This window comes from Mus pahari, chromosome 21 (assembly GCF_900095145.1).
Source record: "Mus pahari chromosome 21, PAHARI_EIJ_v1.1, whole genome shotgun sequence".
Taxonomy (NCBI): Eukaryota; Metazoa; Chordata; class Mammalia; order Rodentia; family Muridae; genus Mus; species Mus pahari.
The window spans coordinates 41,892,634-41,905,515 of record NC_034610.1 but is presented as its reverse complement, the minus strand read 5'-3'; the positions used below and the strand labels follow the sequence as shown (position 1 = coordinate 41,905,515).

The 12,882-nt window shown below is 42.3% G+C and overlaps 1 pseudogene; it reads left to right on the top strand.

Annotated features, from left to right (window-relative positions):
- The first annotated feature begins 1,370 nt into the window (after positions 1 to 1,370).
- Positions 1,371 to 1,683, top strand: LOC110338435 (annotated as a pseudogene).
- Positions 1,684 to 12,882: the final 11,199 nt, after the last annotated feature.

The window sequence follows — 12,882 nt, the reverse complement described above, 5'->3', positions numbered from 1 at the left end:
AGGAGAAAGAAGGTTACAGTCAACAAAGAAGAAAAAAGAGTTGAAGATCTAACATCAGCCATGGAGATGCAGAATTTGGAATTTGCCTAGCTGGTTTCCTGTCTTGCTTTGGGGATTACAGTTAAGTGACTGGATAAATCTCAGAAGAGACCTTGAACTTTGAACTTTTAACACTGGTGAGACTACTTTTGACTAGGGGGACTTTTGAAGTTGGACTAAATGTATTTTGCATTATGCTATGTTTAGGTATGACCCCCATAGACTCATATGTGTGGACAAGCCTATGGGGCCCAGGGAGTGGAAGTGTGGCCTTGTTGGAGTAGGTGTGTCACTGTGGGAGTGGGCTTTAATACCCTAGTCCTGGATGCCTGGAAGTCAGTATTCTGCTAGCAGCCTTCAGATGAAGATGTAGAACTTTCAGCTCCTCCTGCACCATGTCTGTCTGAGTATTGTCATGTTCTCGCCTTGATGATAATGGACTGAACCTGTAGGCCAGCCCCAATTAAATGTTGTCCTTATAAGAGTTGCTTTTGTCATGGTGTCTGTTCACAGCAGTAAAACCCTTACTAAGAAAATCTACATAGAGAAATCCAAGCTAGTTACAGCTACCTAGTGAGATTTTTTTTTTTTTTAAAGATTTATTTATTTATTTATTATATGTAAGTACACTGTAGCTATCTTCAGACACTCCAGAAGAGGGCGTCAGATCTTGTTACAGATGGTTATGAGCCACCATGTGGTTGCTGGGATTTGAACTCTGGACCTTCGGAAGAGCAGTCGGTGCTCTTACCCACTGAGCCATCTCACCAGCCCCCTACCTAGTGAGATCTTGTCCAAAGAGGGTCAGAAGGGGGAGGAAAAGGAGGCTGGATGAAACTCCAGCAGACAAGTGGTAGAGGCAAGTTCAAGACCATCCTGTGTGAGACTCTGTCTCAAAAGAGAGACGAATCATCTAGAGTGCTGTAAGCAACTATAATCAAACTTACCAGATCGTGTGTGTGTGCGCGCACACACACACACACACACACACACACACACACACACACGAAAGTAGAATTGAGGCTAGCTCAGAAGAGGAAAGAGATTAGCAGGAAGGGGAGGGGGAAAAAGGACAATAGTGGGTGAATATGATCAAAATAATTGTGTAAATATATCAATATGTCACAATGAAATCCTTAATTGCTCATGACTACCACATGCTAATGAGTCATTAGAAAAAGATAAGCACCCCACGCCTGCTACCTCTCGAGACTTCGTGAGCTCCTCTTTCCTTTCTGCCACCGCCAGGCTATCCAGACTGAGGAAGCCACGGCCATGACCGCATCGGTAAGCACCGCAACCACCCAGGAGGCCGCGGGAATGCTGAAGGCATGCATCACCGCAGGATCAACTTTGACAAATGTCATCCAGGTTACTTTGGGAAAGTTGGTGGGAGGCATTACCACCTGAAGAGGACCCAGAGCTTCTGCCCAACTGTCAACATGAATAAATTGTGGGCATTGGTCAGCGAGCAGACGCAGGTCAATGCAGCAGAAAGCAAGACTGGAGTTACTCCCATCATGAAGTCGTCACGAAGGCCAAATTCTTCACCAGAAGAGCTGAAGTGAAGACTAAGGGTGTTGGAGGTGCCTGTGTTCTGGTGGCTTAAAAGCCACTTGGGAGGTTAATTAAATGCTAACATTTTCCATGAAAAAGAAAAAGATAAGGCCCAACAGTGTGTTGTTCCACACACATCATAGATTTTCATTCCCCAATTTCCATTTCTCAGCATCCCTTTCATCTCCCTCTTTCAGCCGCTTAATTATTTTGCTCTTTGCCACTTGAATAAAGAGGGGGAAACATGGCCAAGTAGACGTGTACTTGAGACAGGGAAGGAAAAAAAAAAATCAGACTATAATTCTCTACAGTCAAAATGGAAAAATTAAGGAGTTCTTTTCTGATTCCCAGTAAGCTCTGAAAAAGGTTTATTCTGGACTTATATGTAGCGATTGCTTGTATTTCCCGCGTGTAGTAGTGACGTCACTGACGACATTTTGGTACAGAGTTCCAAGGATGCCATGAAAACAAACAAACACAAATATTCTAGGCATGGAGAACTTATTTTAAATTCAGAATCTTTGCGTCCCTGTTTTTATTCATCTGCCAGTGAAACCTAATATTCACATATAACATTCTTCAAGAGCATGAGTAAATATGGTGTGGGACTCATTTCCACACCTATTAAATCTTCAGGAGAAAAATCTCTACTGAGAAAGACTTTGGGAAACATATAATCCTTTTTATCCATTTCTCAAAACACGTGGAAATAGCTAGTTATAATTTTGGCTATTTCTTTTGGGAAAATGAAAAAATGTTAATGTTTTAAATTATTATATTCAAATAAATAAAACCTGATAAGGGGCCCCTGACAGGAATGGGATAATTCATAATTTCATGCAGGTGGTGGATAATCTGCAATGTTGCTCATCCCCAAGGTTCAGACCCAGAGTGTTTTCATTAACTTGGGGGATTAGAGAATGATCACCAATTCCCACATGATGTATCTTAATCAGGCTGGATTTACTATGGATAAAAGCGAAGCCTTGCCCCCCGCCCCGTTCCTTCTTTTTCTTAGCCCCAGCAAGGAAGCCTTTACCAATATTTTCAAAAGGTCGCATTTTTTTTTTTTTTTTTTTTGCAAAATTTGCAAAAAATACATTTTGGGAGTATTCTTTTTTTCTGCAAGAGATGTTCTAAAGTGACGTAGGTTTCTGTTTACATAAAACCAGGGCCTGGGCCTCATCTAACTGAAGAGCAATTTAGTAATGCAATGCTATAACATCAACAAACCAGCGCTCCTTTTTCTTTCCATTACTCCATCTCTGTTTTGTGCGGGTGCGTGCGTGTGTGTGTGTGTGTGTGTCTATGTGTGTGTGTGTACATGCATGTTGAGGTCAGAGAGAAATGGCAGGTGTCTTTCTCTGTCATCGTCCACCTAACTTTTAGAGACAGGATCTTTCACTGAATTTGGAGCTCCACAATTCAACCAGACTGGCTGGCCAGCAAGTTCCAGGGATCCTCTAATCCCAAAGAGCATCAGTTATCAACCTGTGTGCATATTAGATATTCTGCATATCTGATATTTACATTGAGATTCATAACAGTTGAAAAATTAGTTATGAAGTAGCAACAAAATAATTTTTGGTTGGGGGTCACCAAAATATGAGGAACTGTATTAAAGGGTCATAGCATTAGGAAAGTTGAGGACCCTGGATTAGAGGACTATAACACGACGGGGGGGCTGTTGTCCATGGGCTTTAGGGATGTAACTCAGGTCTTCACATTTGTTCAACAAGCACTTTACTGAATGTCCCATCTCCCCAGCTTCCTCCTCTATGCTTAAAAAGAGTGTCCATTTGAGTCTTCGGTGTAATATTAGTATCAAAGTAATATGGCAATGTAATGTGAATAAAGTAATTTTAATATCAACTAAGCCCAACTGCAATTTTAAAAATTAGGCTCTAACTTTTGTTAATAATTTAGCCATAATTCATATTACCTGATGAACTACAGAAACTTGGTAATACTTTAATATACAATTAAGATGTCAAAACCATAACCTTTAAAATTTTTTTGCCTCGAATGGATTTATAACACCCCATTATCTTCCTTTTCATAAAAAGTACACTAAAAAGTAACCAATGTGGTAACACTATAAAAATTACATGTCCAGTATAACTTTTAGGTTTGGAAACTGAACCGTTGTCAAATAAGAGCATATATTATATATCCTCAAAAAAACACTTTCTCTGAAGTTTGAATCCAGGAATTCTAAGCCTAGCCATGTTTGCTAATCTTGGCTATGAAAGAGAAAAAAAGAACCTCATGCGGCATCTTTGTACTCAAAACCGCCTAGATTTTTGTGGCCCACCGTCAACACCTCAATTATACTAGAACCAACCAGGCAGCCCAAGAGACATGTGGAGCATAAGTCTGAGAAGCTATAATTTTATCTCTGGATTTCTGCTTCTCTACAGTCCAGTGGTTTAGTTTACATGATCTGCAGGTTCCAAATTATGTCTTTGAGTGTACTGAAGACATCAGCTCCAGATTCGCTTAACCACCCAGCACATGGCTGCCAGGGCTGTCTTGGCGGCCCACTCCTAATGGTTGTGGGTGGCAATACCATGTCAGGTATGGCAAACCAGCAAAGACTACATATGCCCTGGATAACTTTGCCCACAAGCCCATGGGGCCAAATACTATGCTCTGTCTGCAAATGTGTTTGTACTTGAATTGTTTTCCCAGCTCCATATACATCAAGCGCCCCAAACTGGAGGGTAGGAACTTAAAAACAGGAAGTGTCCTCCTCGAATAAGTCAGCGGCTTCCTTCTTTTAAAATGGCTGACATTTTCAAGGCACACATCCTACTGGGCCAGATGCCATGGGCTGAACATGGTTTTTCTTAGTACAAACAGGGCTATGGGTGAGACTTTATCAATATCACCACTGTGCAGATAAGAAACAACCTTGGAAGGGTGATGCGCAAAGGAACAGGAAGCATGTACGACAGACAGGCTAGGTTTCAGCATAGTCCATCAAACTCAGGAGTCTGGATATGGGAACATAACGCCAATGTTTCCTGGCCTGTTTAGTTTTTGGCACCTTGACACCGACTAAGGTCACCTGGAGATAAGAAGCCTCAGTGGAGGATTTGCCTCCATCAGACCTGCCTGTGATCAGATCTGTGAAGCATTTTCTTGATTAATGACTGATGTGGGAAGGTTCGTCTGCTGTGGGCAGGGACACCTTTAGGTAGGTAATCCTGGGTGCTATGAGACAGGCTGAGCAAGCCCTGGGGAACAAGTCATTAATCACCATTTCCCCTATGGCCTCTGCTTCGGTTCCTGCCTTGAGTTCTGCCTTGGCTTCCGTCAGTGACTGGGAATGTCAAGCCAAAAGAACTCTTTCCTCCCCAAGTGTGTTTGTTAGAGTGTTTATTATAGCAACCAAAAGTAAATTGGACTGTTTCTAAAATTATTTATTTATTTATTTATTTATTTATTATATGTTAAGTACACTGTAGCTGTCTTCAGACACTCCAGAAGAGGGTGTCAGATCCTGTTACGGATAGTTATGAGCCACCATGTGGTTGCTAGGATTTGAACTCCGGACCTTTGGAAGAGCAGTCAGGTGCTCTTACCCACTGAGCCATCTCACCATTTCTAAAACTCTAGTTGGTATATGCTGCTTCATGCATGAGAGCATTGTTTATTTCTTATGTGTGTGGTACAGAGGCGGGGACCCTGGGGCTTCAGGCATGCTCGACAAGTATTTTGCCACCGAGTGACATTGTGACATTCCCCTACCCTAGAAAGTAATTTCTGCAGCATGTTCTTCCATCCTCTTTTCCTATCAAGTATGAAGGCTTAGTTATGCTAAAGTGACACCTTTCTTGGGGCCATGCCAGGGCTCACCCATTCAGTTAAGAAAGTGTAGCTGGTATTTAATATTTCATGGTGTTTATTTCACACACTGTATGGAGAGTGCTGGTTACGGGGCCGTGATGGACGGAGGAAGTGAGTCACTACAGACAGTTCCAACCTCACTTCCTGTCCTATTCATCACTCTCTGTTCCTTGACTGAAGATGCACTATGACCAGATGCCCCACTAATGGAATGCCTTCCCTACTTGTAGTGAGAAAAAAAATTTTTAAACTCAGTTATTTTATGTGAATATGATTTTGTTTTACTCCCAGTTGTTGGGCATGGGGCTGCTTCAGACTGTCCACAGCAGCTGACTGTGATTGGTCTCGTGCTCTGGCAGGGGCGTGATTCTGCCAGTTTACATTTGGAATTCTGGGTATAACAATGCCAGAGGCCAGAAGCTGCAGCAGCTGCTGCCCCACTTCTGCTGCTGGATCCTGTCCCTGCACTTTGTCAAGTGGTTGTGAACAACGATACGAGAAGAAACTGGATACCCTGAATATGAAGACTGGGCTTGCCTAGACATTCAACACCTAGTCAGTAGGAAGTGGTCTAAAGAGAGCTAGACCCCTTTCCCTGCTAATCTTTCTTTCCTACTTAGTGTTGGGCTGCTGGAAGGGACTGGGGTGGAGAAGAGTGGTAGATGCAAAAACCCAGTAAAGTAGCTAGAAAGTATGGTCACACCTTCTAATGTGATGCATCCCTTACAACTTGTAAGCCAACATAAACCCCTCCTTCCTTAAGGTTCTTTTGTCACCAACCTCATCTTTCATGTCCCTTTCTCAGTGATGTTACTACAGGATAGGGGTGTGGCTCAGTAGGAAGAGTGCTTACTTAAGGTGCACAAAACTCTGGATTCAATCCATAACATTACATCAGACAGGGAAGGGATACATGTCTATATTTCTAGCTTTCAGAAAGTAGAGGCAGGAAGATTAGAAGTTCAAGGTTATTTTCAACTATAGAAAAAACTCTAGGCCAGTATATGAGTCCTTGTTTCAAACAAACTTCTCCTCACCCCCACCCCCAATCAAGAAGTAATGATAGAAAATCAAGGAAAATGTTCAATATCTGAACAGCACTACCATCTTTGCCTGGTGCTTACACAATGCCTTGGCCAACAGCTGCAAAATACCCACTTGTTCTAGGTACATGTGGAACATTTAGTAAAGCAGAACTTATTCTTGGCAACCAAAGTGTCTTAATAAAATGAAAAGGGATTCAAATCACATAGAATGTGCTTGTAGACCACAGTAGAATTAAATTAGAAATCAATAACAGAAAGCTCTCTGAAAAACCCTCAACTATTTGGAAACAAAATATCGCACTTCTCACACAGGACAGGGGACAAATCAAAGTGGGAAATTGTAAAGTATTTTGACTTGAGTGAAAACTAAACCACATTTTAAAAGAAAAATTATAAGAATATAGACCTGCAGTAGAAAAAAAAAAGTTGTAATTTAGCTAAAGCTTCTATTTTGATGGGGAGGGACTGGGGGGGGGGAGACTGGGAGGAAGGGGGCAGTGGGGAGGGACTGTGTAGGGGGGAGACTGGGAGGAAGGGGGCAGTGGGGAGGGACTATGTATGGGGGGGGAGACTGGGAGGAAGGGGCAGTGGGGAGGGACTGTGGGGGGGAAACTGGAAGGGGGCAGTGGGGAGGGACTGTGTATGTGGGGGGAGACTGGCAGGAAGGGGGCAGTGGGGAGGGACTGTGTAGGGGGGAGACTGGGAGGAAGGGGGCAGTGGGGAGGGACTATGTATGTGGGGGGAGACTGGGAGGAAGGGGCAGTGGGGAGGGACTGTGGGGGGGAAACTGGAAGGGGTCAGTGGGGAGGGACTGTGTATGTGGGGGGAGACTGGGAGGAAAGGGGCAGTGGGGAGGGACTGTGTATGGGGGCAACTGGGAGGAACGGGGTAGCAGTTGGGATGTAAGGTGAATAAATATATAAATTAATTAATGGAGAGCAAACAGCTCCTAGGGAATTTGAAGAAGGAAAGCAAATTAAAGCCAGAGTAAGCAGAGGAAGGAAATAGTTAGAATCAGAAAGGAAATGGAGCCCCACCCGGGGATCCATCCCATATACAACCACCAAACCCAGACACTATTGCACATGCCAGCAAGATTTTGCTGACAGTACCCTGATGATATAGCTGTCTCTTGTGAGGCTATGCCAGTGTCTGGCAAATACAAAAGTGGATGCTCACAGTCATCTATTGGATGGAACACAGGGCCCCTAAAGAAGGAGCTAGAGAAAGTACCCAAGGAGCTGAAGGGGTCAGCAACCCTATAGGAGGAACAACAATATGAACTAACCAGTACCCCTCAGAACTGTGTCTCTAGCTGCATATGTAGCAGAGGATGGCCTAGTCAGTCATCATTGGGAGGAGAGGCCCTTGGTCTTGCGAAGATCATATGCCTCAGTACAGGGGAATGCCAGGGCCAGGAAGCAGGAGTGGGTGAGTTGGGGAGCAGGGTGGGGGGAGGGTATAGGGGACTTTCGGGATAGCATTTGAAGTTTTTTTTTGTTTTTTGTTTTTGTTTTTGTTTTGTTTTGTTTTGTTTTGATTTTTTGAGACAGGGTTTCTCTGTGTAGCCCTGGCTGTCCTGGAACTCACTCTATAGACCAGGCTGGCCTCGAACTCAGAAATCCGCCTGCCTCTGCCTCCCAAGTGCTGGGATTAAAGGCGTGCGCCACCACGCCCGGCTTTCAGGATAGCATTTGAAATATAAATGAAGAAAATATCTAATAAAAAATGAAATGTAAAAAAAAAATTTAAAAATAAACTATTAAAAAAAAAAAAGGAAATGGAAATCAAAACAATACCAAGGGGCTGGGGTGATGATGGCTCCAGGGTTAGGAGCACTGGCTGCTCTTCTAGAGGACCCAGGTTTGATCCTAACATCTATATGGTGGCTCGCAACAGCCTGTACCTCCAGTTCCAGAAGACCCTATTCCTTTTATGGTCTCTGTAGGCACTGCCCTCAAGTAGTGCATAGATATATATGCAGGCAAAATACCCATACAGATAAAATAAAAATTAATTAAAAAAACCCAAAGTCCAGCGGAATAAATATAAAAAAGAAGTGGCTATTGTTTAAAAAAAATGTGGAGAAGAAAGAGAGAGAGAAAGAGAGAGAGAGAGAGAGAGAGAGAGGGAGGAAGGAAGGAAGGAAGGAAGGAAGAAAGAAAAGAAAGAAAGAAAGAAAGAAAGAAAGAAAGAAAGAAAGAAAGAAAGAAAGAAAGAAAGAGAAAAGAAAGAAAGAAAACATACTACTTATGCTGGCATCATTTTTAGGCCTGGGTGTAGCTCAGTTGGTACATAGCTCTAACACTTGTGACCAAGCCAGCTCAGTCAGTCATCAGGGTCTTATGCGAGGGAGTGATGATTGCAAAAGAAAGACAATTAGATAAAACTGTAACACGACTCCAGCCAGTGTGGAGGCTGAAGCAGCTTTATTTCTCTCCGGCCTGCTTCTATATCATTCTAGGTACATCCAAAAAACATGGTGAGTTCTTGTATCACAGACAAAGTAATCAAGAGAAGTGGTAAACAAGGAGATCACACAACACAGTAATCAAGTAAAGCAGGAAGCAAAGGATCACACAAGGTGTAACTCAGCAAAGCAGTAAACAACGCCCTGTGGTCGCTGCTTCCAATATTCTTGTCTGAGCCTCCTTCCTGTCCAAGCCCACTGCAAATGCCAGATTCCTAGAAGTGGCACCAAAGGCTCTCAACATACATGTAGGGCCATGGCCTTGTCTCCAGGACCACATAAAACTGGACATGATGCGTGCTTCATGCCTGTAATCTCAGCATTCAGAGGTGGAGGCAGGAGAATGTGAAGTCCTCTATCATCCCAAGCTACAGAGCAAGTTAGCCGCTAGCATGGGCTACATGAAACTCTGACTCAAAAAAAAAAAAATTACTTCATTTTGATAGTTGGAAATAAGTCTGACAAAAATATTTGCCAAACATCCACATTACGGCTCAGGAAGTAAAGCTGCCTTCACATCAGGTCCTTCGCTGAGGACCTGAATTCCATTGCTGATGGAAAGAGAAAGCCAATACTTACCACTTGTCTTCTGACCACCCAACATATGCCATAGCACATACACCTCACATACATGTGCACACATGCACATACATGCACCACGCACATATGCACTAAATAAAAAATAAATGTGTAATACTTAATGCAAAATTGTAATTATGTAATGTACAATGGATAAAAATAAGCTAATTAACAAAACAATACAGTCTTACTGAAGGAAACTAAGGAAGAAGTAAGCTAAGAAATACTGTTTTTTCTCATTGGAATATTCAACATCATTAAGTGCTCAATTGTCAAGTAGGCATGGTGGTCCATATAATTTTAGCACTGAGGATGGAGGCGGAAGAATCATGAATTGATACCAGGTTAAGTTCTATCTCAAAGAAACAAGGAGGAAAAGGTGTCAATTCTCCTCAGAGAACTGCATGTAATCAACCAGGTGACACCTGCTACGACATAGATGAAGCTTGAGAACGTTAGGCTAAATGGAAGAAGGCCTTGGAACAGCGTGGTGACAGTGCGTGTGCAAAGTCCTAGGTGTAATCTCAAGCACTGGAAAACCATCTAAAGGCATACATTGCAGCACTTCCTTTATTCTGACGTTACAGTGGGTGGTTCTGCTGTCTGTCTGTCTGTCTGTCTGTCTGTGTTTCTGTGCGTGCTATATGTGCATAAGTGGTACATGTACACAGAGGACATTGGGTGCCCTCCTTTACCACTCTTCACCTATCCCTTTGAGGCAGTCTCCCTCACTGAGCCTGAAGCTCACACTTTTTGGGTAGGGTGGAAGTGAGTGATCCCCAGCCGTCAAGTGTCTCTGCCCTACTTTGGCATATGAGAGCATCTGAAGGACTCTTGTTTTGTTGCTTGGGTGCTGGGATACAAACTCTGTCATGCCCGTGCAGCAAGCACTCTTAACCACTGAGACATTCCCCAGGATGTCTGATTTCGCTTATATAAACGGTCCAGATGCACAAATTCACAGACACGGAAAGGGGGCTGGCTTCCAGAGTGATGGGAAGGGACTGCTGATGGGACACAGGATGTTCTGGAGTGGGGGGATGAAAATGCTCTGAAGTAAGTAACGCTGAGGTTAATACAACTTTGAAAGTAAAATTTACTAAACTGTGTTTAAGAAAAGCTAAATTAACTAGGCATGGTGACATATACCTTCAATCGAGGTGCTGTGATTTTATGGCCAGCTTGGTCTACAAAGGGAGGCTTAGGATAGTCAAGGCTGTCAAAAACAAACAAACCAAAAACCTAAGTAAACAAAAAAGCTAAGAAATAAAGAAAGGGGGGGGAGGGAGAAGGGGGGGAGGGAGGGAGAGAGGAAGGAAGGAGGGAAAGGCTAAACTGTTAAGTTTTATATTATGTGAAAATCTTTTGAGATGGGCTAGCCTTGACTTCATAAAGTTCCACCTCAGTCTCCTGAGTAGATGGGATTACAGGGACATGCCACTAACCTACTTGTTATGTTAACCTACATATATATATATATATATATATATATATATATATATATATATATATACACACAAACATATATATGCATATATACATGTATGAGACAAGTCTCAGTAATTGACTTGAACATGACCTTGAACTCTTTCTTCATCTTCCTGCCTTCATGTACCAGGTACAGAGATTATACCTAGATCTGTGCTACCCCTGAACTACTTTACCTAAATTAAAACAAAACAGAGCAGAACAAAAACTCTAAACAGGATATGTGGTCAGTGCATGCCTGACTTCAGCACGGGGTTGGCTAAGGCAATGAGAACCCGGCTTTAACAACAACCTGGGCTACACAGTGAGACCCTGCACATAGTAAATAAATAAAGATAAAAAATTCAGCTGTCATTTTGGTAGCAACAGACAAATTGGTATGAAAATACCAAGGACCTCAGCAGCTAAAAACATCTTTGAAAAAAAAAAACAACAACAACTTGGAAGGGCAACTCTGCATGATTACAACTTAGCAAATAAGAGTGGGATTCAAGGCTGTGTGTTGTTGATGAATACCAATAAACAAGTAGTAAGTTAAGAAATTGATTCATGTATCCATTAACAACCTGCCTTTGACAAAGGTGTAAAGGTATGCATGGAATAAGGACCATCTTTCTAGCAGGCAGTACTGGAATAACTGCATATTCATATGCACATAATAACTTCTAAACTTCCACCTACATCCTACACTGTTCTGTGGTTCAGATATGCTTGGTCCCCTTGATGAATCACATTGAGATTTTATGCTAATGAAGAAGTCTTGAGGGTTGGCCCTTTGGGTGGTAATTAGGTCATGGAGGTTGTACCCTCATAGCAGGATGGCTCTTGAGGGGGCTGGCTATCAAGCAAAGGCAGTGCTCTTGCACCCTCACACTCTTGTACCTGCAATTCTTTCCCATACACTGCAGCCTGTCCTTTTTCTTCCCACCGTGAACTGAAGCTAAATGAGCCCTTTACCAGAAACCAAGAAAATGTCAAGACCACAATATTGAACTTCTAAAACTAAGAACTAAATAAGTCTTTCATCTTTAGAAATTACTCTGGTGGGGAAAAGGAGAAATTACCTGGTTATAGCAAAGGAGAAAGAACTACAATGTACAATTTTCAAAAGTTATCCCAGAATTGATTAGTGAATTATAACTATAAAGTTTCTCATGATAACATAATCTTTGAGAGCATCGTTAGACTTAGCGAGAGCTGTAGCTTATCTTCTGCTGCTTTGTGGATTATTCTTTCTCCCTTCTCCACCCTTTTTCTTCTACCCTTTTGACTCTGTAACACTAGATAAGAGAAAAAAAAAGAACAAAGAGCAAAGGGAAAGAGATCCCTAAAAAGGTCAGGGGTCAGAAAGGGGGTGACATTAGCATTAGAACACTTCCTGCTGATTAGGGACATTGAGTTTCTTGGGGCAAGTTTGATCTTCACCATCAGGATATGTAATTTCTTCTTGTTTCTTCTTTGTGCCCAACGACTTAACAAACTGTGACCAACAGCAACCATCAACAACCAACAGCCACCCAACAATCTACTATACTTCTTGGGGTTCTAGCATTTATATAACCTCTAATAAGTCCCCAGAATTCCAAATATCACACAATCACAGAAATTATCTGTAGCTGGCAAAATCATGTCCTTGCTAGAGCATGAGGCAAATCACAGTCAGCTGCTGTGGACAGTCTGAGGCAGTCCCATATCCCACATCTGGGATTAAAATAAATTATTTCAGTGGTTTTTGTTCTTTTTTTTTTTTTTTTTTAAACACAAAATTCCAAAATTCTCACTACAAATATCCTTGAGCATGTTACTCAAGCATCCAACCACTGGGCCACATTCCTCAGTCCTTTTTTTTTT